Here is a 12,237-nt window from a genome sequence, read left to right on the forward strand (position 1 = left end):
ATAATTGATGCAGGGACCCTAATGACAAGTACTCTTCATTTTTTCCAATTAATATCAGGCATCGTTGATGAATCGAATTCAGTTTTCGCCGGTGGGATTTAAAAATTGATTGCCAGATCATTGCACAATACTGTAAATGGGGTTTTATAAGAGCGTTGTACAGGAGGACCAGTGTTTTCTGCGGCAAATCGCTTTTCATTTTTTTTATTATTCCAAAATTCCGGGCTAGCTTCAACTCTACTGCTAGAATATGATGCACGAATGATAGGTTCTCATCGAGGAGGATTCCAAGGTATTTTGCAAAATGCTTTTCTGGCCGACTAATCACACCTCTGGATGTCTGGATACCACATATCTCCGGATGGACACTTCCAACCCAGGAAAAAAATAGAAAGCAAGATGTTTCAACAATAATAACAAGTCGGTTAGCATCCATCCAGAGATATGTCCCCTCCAGAACCTCCCTCAGTTTAGACAAGAGCGTTGTCTTATCCGTTTCACAGCAACCAAGCGGGGTGTCATCGGCGAAGGCCACGAGCTCATCATCCTCACCTTCGGACCGGAGGGAGTTTTCATCCTGGCACAAGTTACAGCAGCGAAGATTTGTTCGTGCCGGGTTCAGCACTCGACTCAGATCGTTAACATGGATCAGGAAAAGTAATGGTCCTAATATTGAGCCCTGAAGGACACCGCAGTTAACGAGAACATCGTTTCCAGGATCTTCTCCCAAATAAATCCTGTGGTCCCTCAGATACGATCTGAGCCAATCCAGAGCTTCACTTCTTATTCCTATATGTTCCAGTTTCCCGAGGAGAATTGAATGGTATATGCTATCAAATTCTTTCAAGATATCAAGCAGAACCGCTGCAGGTAGTAGACCAGAATCCAAAGCTTTTTTTATCCATAAACTTAACACCGTTAGTGCATCATGTGTGGAGTGCCCTGGTCTGAACCCAAACTGGCGATTATTAAGAAACCCTTTCTTCTCCAGAAACTGGAGTAGCTGCTGTTGCATAGGTTTTTCAAAAACTTTTGAAAAAACTGAGAGGATAGAAATAGGTCTGTAATTAGCCGGGTCAACTCGAGAACCCCCTTTGTGCAGTGGAATTATTCTAGTTTTCTTTAGCAGTTCTGGGAAAGCGCCCTTGTGCAGTGACAAATTTATGAGGTAAGTAAGGGGCTCTATGATTGAAAAGGCAACTGCTTTTAACACTTTGGTATGTACAAGGTTGAACCCAGAAGCCGAATTACCTCTTAGATTTCGTACGACAAGTATAATTCCAGATGGAGAGACAGATGTTATTGCCTTGGCTTTAGTGAATGCCATGCCAATTTAATCTTTAAAACTCTTTTCGGAATTCCTAACAGAAGCTGCTGATTTTCTGCCCACTTCTGCAAAAAATGTTCCCAATGCATTTGCGACGTTATCTGGTCCTGTTACTGTCTCCCCATTGACAGATAATTTAGATGGAAGCTCAGGTGGGGGGCTGCAGGGACGCAGTATAGAGTTAACAACCTTCCTTATTTTCCAAGAATTTTTGCCACTTTCAGCTATTTTCCCACTAAAATAATCTCGTTTAGCTTTACGTAAAACTGATCGAAGACATTGTTTATATTTTTCATATTTCTCCAGCGTTGCAATGCATGGGTCATTTGTGTAATCAATCCACAGTTAATATTTCCTGTTAATACACTGGATCAGTCCATGACTAATCCAAGGGATTATGGGTTGATTTTTCCGTCCCGTTTTCCTTGAACGCTTTTCACAACAGCGATCCGTACATATTCTCTGACATACAAAGCAACAATCACCATCATTGAGATAGACAAACATCCGCCCAGACACATAGGCAAGGAGAGCGAGAGTGACAAAAACACATATAAATATATAGATTCAGACATACACAGGAACAATCACAGGCATTGAGATAGTCAACCCCCCGCTCAGAGTGACTTAGAGGGGCGCACCCCGCAAAGTGATCCGAGATCAAATCAAAATTGTGGATATCTCTTTCCTTATTACTGTGTGTCTGAGCGAGAGTTTGCCTATCTCAATGCCTGCCAGTGTTGGTGTGTATGTCAGAATCCATTAATTTATTTGTTTTTTTTGTCTCTCTGTCTCACTTCCTCCGCTTATGTGTCTGGGCGGGTGTTTGCCTATCTCTAAGCCTGTCATTGTTGCTTTGTATGTCTGTATCTATATATTTGCTAGGGTTTTCGTCTCTCTCACTCTCTGGGCATATGTGTCTGGGCGGATTTTTGCTTATCTCAGTGTCTGTCTTTGTTGGTTTGTATGTGAGAATCCATTTATTTATTAGTGTTTTTGTCTCTCTCACTTCCTCTGCTTATTTGTCCGGGTGGATGTTTGCCTATCTCAATGCCTGTGATTGTTGCTTTGTATGTCAGAATCCTTACATTTATATGTGTTTCTGTCTCTCTCACTTCCTCTGCTTATGTGTCTGGGTGGGTGTTTGCTTATCTCAGTGCCTGTCTCTGTCGGTTTATATGCCTGAATCCATATATTTATATGTGTCTTTGTTTCCTTCACTTCCTCTTCTTATTTGTCTGGGCGGGTGTTTGCATATCTCAATGCCTGTCTTTGTTGGTTTGTGTGTCAGAATCAATACATTTATGTGTGTTTTTATCTCTCCCACTTCCTCTGCCTATGTGGTTGGGCGGATGTTTGCCTATCTCAATGTCGGTTTGTATGTCAAAATCCATATTTTTATACGTGTTTTTGTCTCCCTCACTTCCTCTGCTTGTGTCTGGGCAGGTGTTTGCCTATCTCAATGCCTGTCTCTGTCGGTTTGTATGCCTGAATCAACATATTTGCATGTGTTTTTGTCTCTCTCTCTCCCTGCCTTTGTGTCTGGGCGGATGTTTGCTTATCTCAATGCCTGTCTTTGTCGATTTGTATGTCAGAATCTATATATTTTTAAGGTGTTTTCGTCTCTCTCACTTCCTCTGCTTATGTGTCTGGGCGGATGTTTGCATATCTCAATGCCTGTTTTTTTCGGTTTGTATTTCTGAATCATTATTTTTTGCTGTGTTTTTGTCTCTCTGTCTCACTGACTATGTGTCTGGGCGGTTGTTTGTGTATCTCAATGCCTGTCGTTGTAGATTTTTATGTCAGAATCTATATATTTATAGGTGTTTTTTTCTCTCTTACTTCCTCTACTGATGTGTCTGGGCGGATGTTTGCTTATCTCAATGCCTGTTTTTATCGATTTGTATTTCAGAATCCATATATTTTTATGTGTTTTCGTCTCCCTCACTTCCTCTGCTTATGTGTCTGGGCGGATGTTTGACTATATCAATGCCTGTGATTGTTACTTTGTATGTCTGAATCTATATGTTTATATTTGTTTTTTTGACACTCTCTCTCCTTGCCTATGTGTCTGGGCGGATGTTTGTCTATCTCAATGATGGTGATTGTTGCTTTATATTTCAGAATCCTTACATTTATATGTGTTTTTGTCTCTCTCACTTCCTCTGCATATGTGTCTGGGCGGGTGTTTGCTTATCTCTGTGCCTGTCTCTGTCAGTTTGTATGCCTGAATCCATATATTTATAAGTGTTTTTGTCTCTCTCACTCTCCTTGCCTATCTGTCTGGGCGGATGTTTGACTATCTCAATGCCTGTGATTCTTGCTTTGTAAGTCAGAATCATTACATTTATATGTGTTTTTGTCTCTCTCACTTCCTCTGCTTATGTGTCCGGACGGATTTTTGCCTATCTCAATGCCTGTTTTTGTCGGTTTTTATGTCAGAATCAATATATTTGCATGTGTTTCTGTCTCTCTCACTCTCGGAGCTTATGTGTCTGGGCGGATGTTTGCTTATCTCAACGCCTGTCTTTGTCGATTTGTATGACGGAATCTATATGTTAATAGGTGTTTTTGTCTCTGTAACTTCCTCAGCTTATGTGTCTGGGCGGATGTTTGCGTATCTCAATGCCTGTTTTTGTCGGTTTGTATGTCAGATTCCATATATGTATATGTGTTTTTTTTCTCCCTCACTTCCTCTGCTTATGTGTCTGGACGGGTGTTTGCCTATCTCAATGCCTGTTTTTGTCGATTTATACGTCAGAATCTATATATTTGCATGTGTTTTTGTCTCTCTTACTCTACTTGCCTATGTGTCTGGGCCAATGTTTGCTTATCTCAATGCCTGTCTTTGTCAATTTGTATGTCAGAATCTATATATTTATATGTGTTTTTGTCTCTTTCACTTTCTCTACTTATGTGTCTGGGTGGGTTTTTGCATATCTCAATGCCTGTCTCTGTCGGTTTGTATGCCTGAATCAATATATTTATATGTGATACAATATATGTATCTCAATGCCTGTGATTGTTGCTTTGTATGTCAGAATCCTTACATTTATATGTGTTTTTGTCTCTCTCACTTCCTCTGCTTATGTGTCTGGGTGGGTGTTTGCTTATCTCAGTGCCTGTCTCTGTCGGTTTGTATGTCTGAATCCATATATTTATGTGTTTTTGTCTCTCTCACTCTCCTTGCCTATGTGTCTGGGCGGATGTTTGCCTATCTCAATGATGGTGATTGTTGCTTTGTATGTCAGAATCCTTATATTTATATGTGTTTTTGTCTCTCTCACTTCCTCTGCTTATGTGTCTGGGCGGGTGTTCGTTTATCTCAGTATCTGTCTATGTCAGTTTTTATGCCTGAATCCTTATATTTATATGTGTTTTGTCTCCCTCACTACCTCAGCTTATGTGTCTTGGAAGGTGTTTGCCTATCTCAATGCCTGTCTTTGTTGGTTTTTGTGTCAGAATCCTTACATTTATATGTGTTTTTGTCTCCCTCACTTCCTCTTTTTATGTGCCTGGGTGGGTGTTTGCCTATCTCAATGCCTGTCTCTATCGGTTTGTATGTCTGAATCAATATATTTGCATGTGTTTTTGTCTCTCTCACTCGCCTTGCCTATGTGTTTGGGCGGATGTTTGCTTATCTCAGTGACTGTTTTGTCGATTTGTATGTCAAAATCTATATATTTATGTGTGTTTTTGTCTCTTTCACTTCCTCTGCTTATGTGTCTGGTCTGGTGTTTGCTTAGCTCAGTACTTGTCTCTGTCGGTTTGTATGCTTGAATCCATACATTTATACGTGTTTTTGTCTCTCTCACTTCCTCTGCTTATGTGTCTGGGCGGATGTTTGCCTATCTCAATGCCTAATTATTATTTTTTTATAATTTCTTTATTGTGAATGCAAGAGGTGAATTCAAGAAAGAGTTCGTTACTTACTTACAATTTTTTCATAATGACAAATCCGACAACGGCTGATGATAAAGAATTTATTCATTCTAATAGATAGATTTTGTCAATGTTATCTGACGTACCCGACAAATGATATCGATAACTAATTTTAATAAAGAATTTGTTCAATTTGATACTTAAATTATGATATGGTTTATGATATTATCAGAAGAGTAGGCCTTTCTCATCGTCTTTGCTTTCATTTGAATGCTAATACCCGAAAGCTGACGATATGTTTTAACACTGGGTAACATGTTACCACAAGTACTAGCAAGAAGATGCCCTTCTTCATCAACTATTATTTTTATGTTGGCATTCTCTTTGAGTTCAATCATCTCCGGAGATCTCAATCTCGCATATCCACCATCATAAGAGTTGAATTTTTTTGGTACTCCAAAGAAATTTAATTCCTTACTGTCATGACAATGCACGCATACGTTTCCGATGGTGCTACCACTTGTACTTATTTTATAGTTTAAATACTTCTCCTGTTCAGCATTCAATGCTACAGTAACACTATCATGCGAACATACTTTCTTAGTTGATGGTATTAATGGATTCGACCTACGACCATGTTGTATAACCATCGGTCTGTTTGAAATGACCACTGCACTACTGAAATATTCCAACTCTTGCATTTCAAGGAAAGAAATCCAAAATGAACTTTGAAAAATCAAGAGAATGTTACTATGACAAGGTAAGCCACGACAAAACACTACTGAAATATACCAACTCTTGCATTTCAATAAACTTAATCCAAAATGAACTTGGAAAAATCAAGAGAGTTTAATTGCGACGTGATAAACAACGATAAATCATTATTGAAACATTCCAACTCCTGCATTTCACAAAAAAAATTCAAAATAAGCTTTGAAAAATAAAGAGAATGTAACTGTGACATGGTAAAGCACAACAAGCCACTACTGATATATTCTAACTCTTGCATTTCAATGAAATAAATCCAAAATTAACTTTGAAAAATCAAGAGAATGTAACTGTGACATGGTAAACCACGAAAAAACATTACTGAAATATTGCAACTCTTGCATTTCACGAAAGAAATTCAAATTGAACTTTAAAAAATCAAGAGAATGTAACCGTGACAAGGTAAACCATAACAAAACACTACTGAAATATTCCAACTCTTGCATTTCAACGAAAGAAATCCAAAATGAACTTTGAAAAATCAAGAGAATGTAACTGTGACAAGGTAAATCACAACAAAACACTACTGAAATATTCCAACTCTTGCATTTCTAGGAAAGAAATCCAAAATAAACTTTGAAAAATCAAGAAAATGTAAAGGTGACATGTTAAAACACTAAAAACCAATCCTTAATCAATAGAATTACCGCATTTTCAGGGAATAAATGAACAATTACCAGTGAAAAATGAAGGGAGCGTAGGTTGGAAAATTTAAACCGCGTTAAAACAATAATTAATTGTAACTAGTCTTGTATTTCATGTCTGAAATTCGACAAGTTAATTTGAAACATCGAGATGACGTATCTTTGATACGATAAACAACAAAAAATAACTTATGAAATATTCAAACTCTTGCATTTCACGAAAGAAATTCAAAATGAACTTTGAAAAATCAAAAAAATGTAACTGTGACAAGGTATAGAACAACAAAACACTACTGAAATAATCCAACTCTTGCATTTCAATGAAATAAATTCAAAATGAACATTGAAAAATCAAGAGAATGTAAAAATCCAAAATCAACTCTGAAAAAAATTAAATTAATTAATGTAATTATGTAAATTCATTAATAATAAAAAAAAATTTGTAAAGTAATTAAACAAATTAATTTACAGGCAGAATTTCAGAATTTCATACAAAGGAAACGAATCACTACCATGAAAACATCACGCACTTTGAACAGAGATCAGCACGAATGTTCACGGTAGTTTAATCCGGTCATTACACTTTCTGCTTGTATTGGCGGGACTGTCTTGTTGTAAGCATTGTAGCTATATGGTGGGACTGTCTTGTTGTAAGCATTGTAGCTATATGGTGGGACTGTCTTGTTGTAAGCATTATACATACAATACTAAACAACAAAAGTACGAAGAACAAAAGGGAAATCTTTTTGTAAGACAGTGGAGATAATTTGAATGAATATTTCGGCCCTATGTCCAAGGGCCGTCCTCAGCAAGACAAAAATATATAAAAGAAAAAAGACTCACAACAACATGCGACCAATAAAACCAAAAAAGTGGAAATTCTTTCAAAACAATCCTAGCATCATTACTTCAGCGAAGTCCAAGGGCCGAAATATTCATTCAAATTATCTCCACTGTCTTACAAAAAGATTTCCCTTTTGTTCTTCGTACTTTTGTTGTTTGTGATGGAAAGGCAGTGTGGTCTTCGTCGCTATTTACATACAATACTAATAGGTATCAATTTAAAACACCCTTCAGATTGTTTCTGTCTGGTGCATCAATGTCGGGCAAAACGACACTCTTAACTACAATAATTAAAAATTGTGTTAAAATGTTTATGGAAATGCCAAAAAATCTACTATTGTTACAGTGTTTGGCAGGAGTCATATGATAAAATAAAAGCCTGTCATTATAGCTTCATTGTTAACCTTTTCATTTTCAGTCGGTAAGACTTCATACACAGAGAGATGTTTTTGTATGACTTTTGGAAGCCAGAAGTGTCTGTTTATGAAAAAGGGAAAATAGGTGGCTGGTGACTGCTTGTCTGTCTCTTATCCTGACTATGGCGAACAAGATCAGGGTGAAATAAAATTATTTATAATTGATAGAAAACAAACATCAGTACAAAAATACTGAATTGTACCACATTGTACCATAATTTTGCAAAATGTACCATATGTTGGGGGATTGTACTAAACTATACCAGTAGAGGTGAAATATACCAAAATGGTACAATTTTACCACGTTTGGCATCACTAATTGAGTGGTATGTTCACTTTCTTCATAGGTCAAAAGTATGAAGTGCTCAATACTTGCCGATTTTTCATTGTCATTTACAATTTGTCCGAATATTTTTGGCCCTGGATTCATTTATGAAAGTGTCATTCACCTAACTCAACTGCTTTCCAAAATAGCAAGAAGTGTCTAAAGTCTAAACCACAATTTTAGGCTACCCCATATTTTCCAAATTTAACCTTTTATATCATTTTGATAGTATGGGTCCTGTCTAAAGCAAATCTTGGACCCCTGGCTAGTAAGATAAGATGTTTATTTCAGAAAAAATGGCTATCACAAGAAGATATGGGTCATTCACGCTTTAAAATGGTGCAAAGGCCACAGGCCAGTATTTTATTAATTTGAGACTAGACTTTAGTAGGTTTATTTTGGTTGTTGCTTCTACATCACCTTACTTCATGCTTCATACTCACTTTTCCATTTCCATGAAGAACAGTTGTGCCCAACAGGTTTCAACTTCCTTCTATAAAACTTCATTTGAATTTACCAGGTTTTAACTGGTTTTCTATGCTTCAATCTACTTCTTGGTAAATGGCTGACAAAACGAGAAAGACGCCTGGGGGACGGGGCCCAGGCATAGATAACAGAGATCATACCGGCTAGCTGTTCTATCTTTTGCACTTAAATAGTTTAATTTTTTATTTCACTTAATACTTTTTCTGTCATTATGTCATAAAAGTGTGCAAAGTGCAAATAATGGGCAAAAGAGTGCATTTCACACAAAAAGTGTGCAAGTTGGCAACTCTGCCTCCTATATTAAAAATCTTATGCTCGAAAATTTTTTTGAGCATTCAGTACAAACAGAGGCGATTTGGTAAATTTTTCCTCTCATATTTAGTAAATTTTTCCAGGCCACGGAAGCAACCCTGTTCATAATTTAGCTTAGTCTGGAAAAACTGTCCCTTATGGATATCAAGACCATAGAAATAATTAAGCAATTTTAAAAAGTGCGTCCTTCGCCTAATTTTATCATTATTTAAATAGGGAGTCAGTTCGCTTCAGATTGTGTTGCTAACAAACTGAAGGCCCATTGTGATTCAAGCCTGCAGTCATATTCAGGCACATCATTCTTCCTTAATAGTCGGTAAGCCGGGTTGCCCCCAGACGAAAATAGTTCGTAACGTCCAACTCTTAAAATAGTAACTTTTTCGTAACTTTTGATTCAAAAGCCTCTTTTCAAGGCAGGGTACTTTAATTTTGCTATCAAGAGCGGTACTTAAAGAGGGGAGGGGACATTTGTTGCCTGTATAATTTGATAAACATATTTTTACCTCCCTCCAACTTTTAAAAGGTGCCTAAAAAGTATACAATAATAACAATTCATGCTTCTTTACCTTCATTAAATTATTATTCATTCATGTGTAAGTGCTGCTTCCAGTTTACTTGTACAACAGAAAGACACCCCCCCCCCGATGCGTGTATAAACCACCAGACTACTATTTTGCTTATCTTGTTGTTGTTGTTTTTAGTTGGCCATTATTGGTGTTTTACACAAGAAGTTGATGAGTAATACGTACAAATTAAAAGGCAGATCAATAAACACAGGACACTTCAGAGTATTGAAGAAAAGAAGAAAACTAACTAGATTTTTTTTTATTTATTGTTAAATTTCAATATAGACGATCTTAATAAATCCAACTTCTTAAAAGGACCCAAAAAATCAATTTAATCGCTCCCTTCCCGCCTAATATTTTAGATTGGCTCAGTTTCAGTCTCACCTCCTCTAGCTTCAAATTTGCATCGCTCCAACATGAAATAAGTAAATGTTTTGCTTACGATTCTCCCTGAAAAATACGCCTTAGCATAATTTCATTTGAAGAAAGAATTGTTTGCATTTAGTTTCAGACCCACCTTAAAGTCATTGGGGACAATTCCTGTTTCGAAAACACCCCCCCCCCTGGAAACTTTATCCTCCAGAAATTTTCCATGGAGAATTTCTCGTGATGATAATTTCCCAATGGAAATTTCTCCCGTGGAAAATCCCCTCTCCCAAAAAAAAAGATCCAAAGAGAATTCTAACTCCGCTGAAAACTTCCCCCTGAGAGTTCCCTCAGAGTGTCTCTACATGTACAATGGGATCAACAACGAGAAAAAAGACAAATAACAAACATTCTTTTTACAAATTCTGGTAAATTCTCCCCATGTAAAATTTCCCCTGAAAAGTTCACCCCCAGAAACTTCCATCCCAATGGAAAATTCTCCCCATAGAAAATCCATCCAAAGAAGATCTCCTTTCTCCCTTGGAAAATGTTGATATACTTTTCTATAACAAATACTATATGTAAACAATGGGCAAATTTCATAACTTGTGGCCCTTCCTCTGTGGTTCTGAGGGGCCATGACATCTCCAGACATATCTATTGTACCTTTCAACAATACTGAATAAAATGGCTATCTCAAAAATTTGATCAGACGACTTTCAGGAAAAAAAATGCGTGGGATGGGGGCTAGTTGTCGTCCAATTTTTTGATCACTTAAAAAGGACATTAGATATTTTAATTTTTGTTTAAACGAGCCCTTTTGCGAAATTCTAGTACTGTTGGTTTCATATGATCACCCATGAAAAAATCAACAATAACAAATAAACACGAATGGTGATGCTTCTTCTGGCAAACACTTTCAGTTTCATTCTTAAATACAGGAGCTTGAAACTTTTACAATGAGGTGGTTCAAAATCAAATTTATAACACTCTACCACACAATTAGTAAGAAGAAAACAGTGGATGTTTAATTGAAAGAAAAGCATAGTTATATTCCATCGCGCATCAGTGCTAAATAAGCTTCTGGACGAAAAGTGGGAGATGTCCACTTCTTATCACTTGAAGCTTTTCAAAAATTATCTATTACGATTAAATTATCAGAAAGTTTTAACATAAAATCTTATGCTGTCATGAATTTATAGAAAATAGTCAAAGTAAATTCTTATTTATTTATCACCATAGATGAGCTGTTTTTTAAGTTATTTCAAATAAAAATATTTCTATTATAATTTTCCATTTTTCAAAAAATATTATTCATACGCTTAAAATTGATTTTGTACCGTAGCTCAATAGAAAAAAAGCTAAATATGATATTTAGTCTAAAAAGTGAGTCCCCTGCGAGGGACTAGAGACTCAACAGAATAGAATTGTAAAATAGCCAAAATAACATTCTTTCGTGTTCTTTCATATTGTAAACTAAGAATTTTATTGGTTGATTTTTTTTTTAATATATTCCTAGGGTTATATCCCGGACCATCAGGGGGGTGGGTGCATTTTCAGAAAAGGAGCCATGATATTTGGAAATAGTACACAATAAATAATTTAAAGGTACTGCTTGGGTGTTTAGCATGTTTTCTTCAGAAAAGGACAATCACTAAATATTTAGGTTTAGAAAACAGTCTTGTAGTTGTATAGGGTAGGTTTACAGTTTACTTAAAAAATGATTTATAGGGACCACGCAGGCTGGACTGGGGCCCCAACCCCCTGAAAACGTAAATTTTTCGGCATTTCTTTATTATATTATAGGTTTTTTATCATCCCCCTTTGTTTTTTTAATTAAATCATTTCCAGTTCAATTTTATTGACTCACTGATCTTTTGGTTCCATCTTCCTTTTATTTCTTTGTCACACAATTTTTTTTTTAATTTGTGAACAATTTTTCAACCACTTCCGAATGTTCAGTTACTTCCCACTTTCATTAGTAAAGCACAGGCACGTACGCAGGAATTTGATAAGCCCCAAAAAACAATAGTTTAAATATTGTAAACGCAATGACAAACCCCGCTTTGCGATCCAATTCTCTACTGACAGATACCCGTTCGACTAGTTTTCTTTAGCATCTATCTTGCGTGTGTATCAGTTGTATAGGGTAGGCTTACAGTTTACTTAAAAAATGATTTATAGGGACCACGCAGGCTGGACTGGGCCCCAACCCCCTGAAAACGTAAATTTTTCGGTATTTCTTTATTAAATTATAGGTTTTTTATTATCCCCCTTTCTTTTTTTAATTAAATCATTTCTA

The sequence above is a fragment of the Artemia sp. Qi Xiang Cuo genome, chromosome 15, assembly GCF_049724085.1.
Source record: "Artemia sp. Qi Xiang Cuo chromosome 15, ASM4972408v1, whole genome shotgun sequence".
Lineage (NCBI taxonomy): Eukaryota > Metazoa > Arthropoda > Branchiopoda > Anostraca > Artemiidae > Artemia > Artemia sp. Qi Xiang Cuo.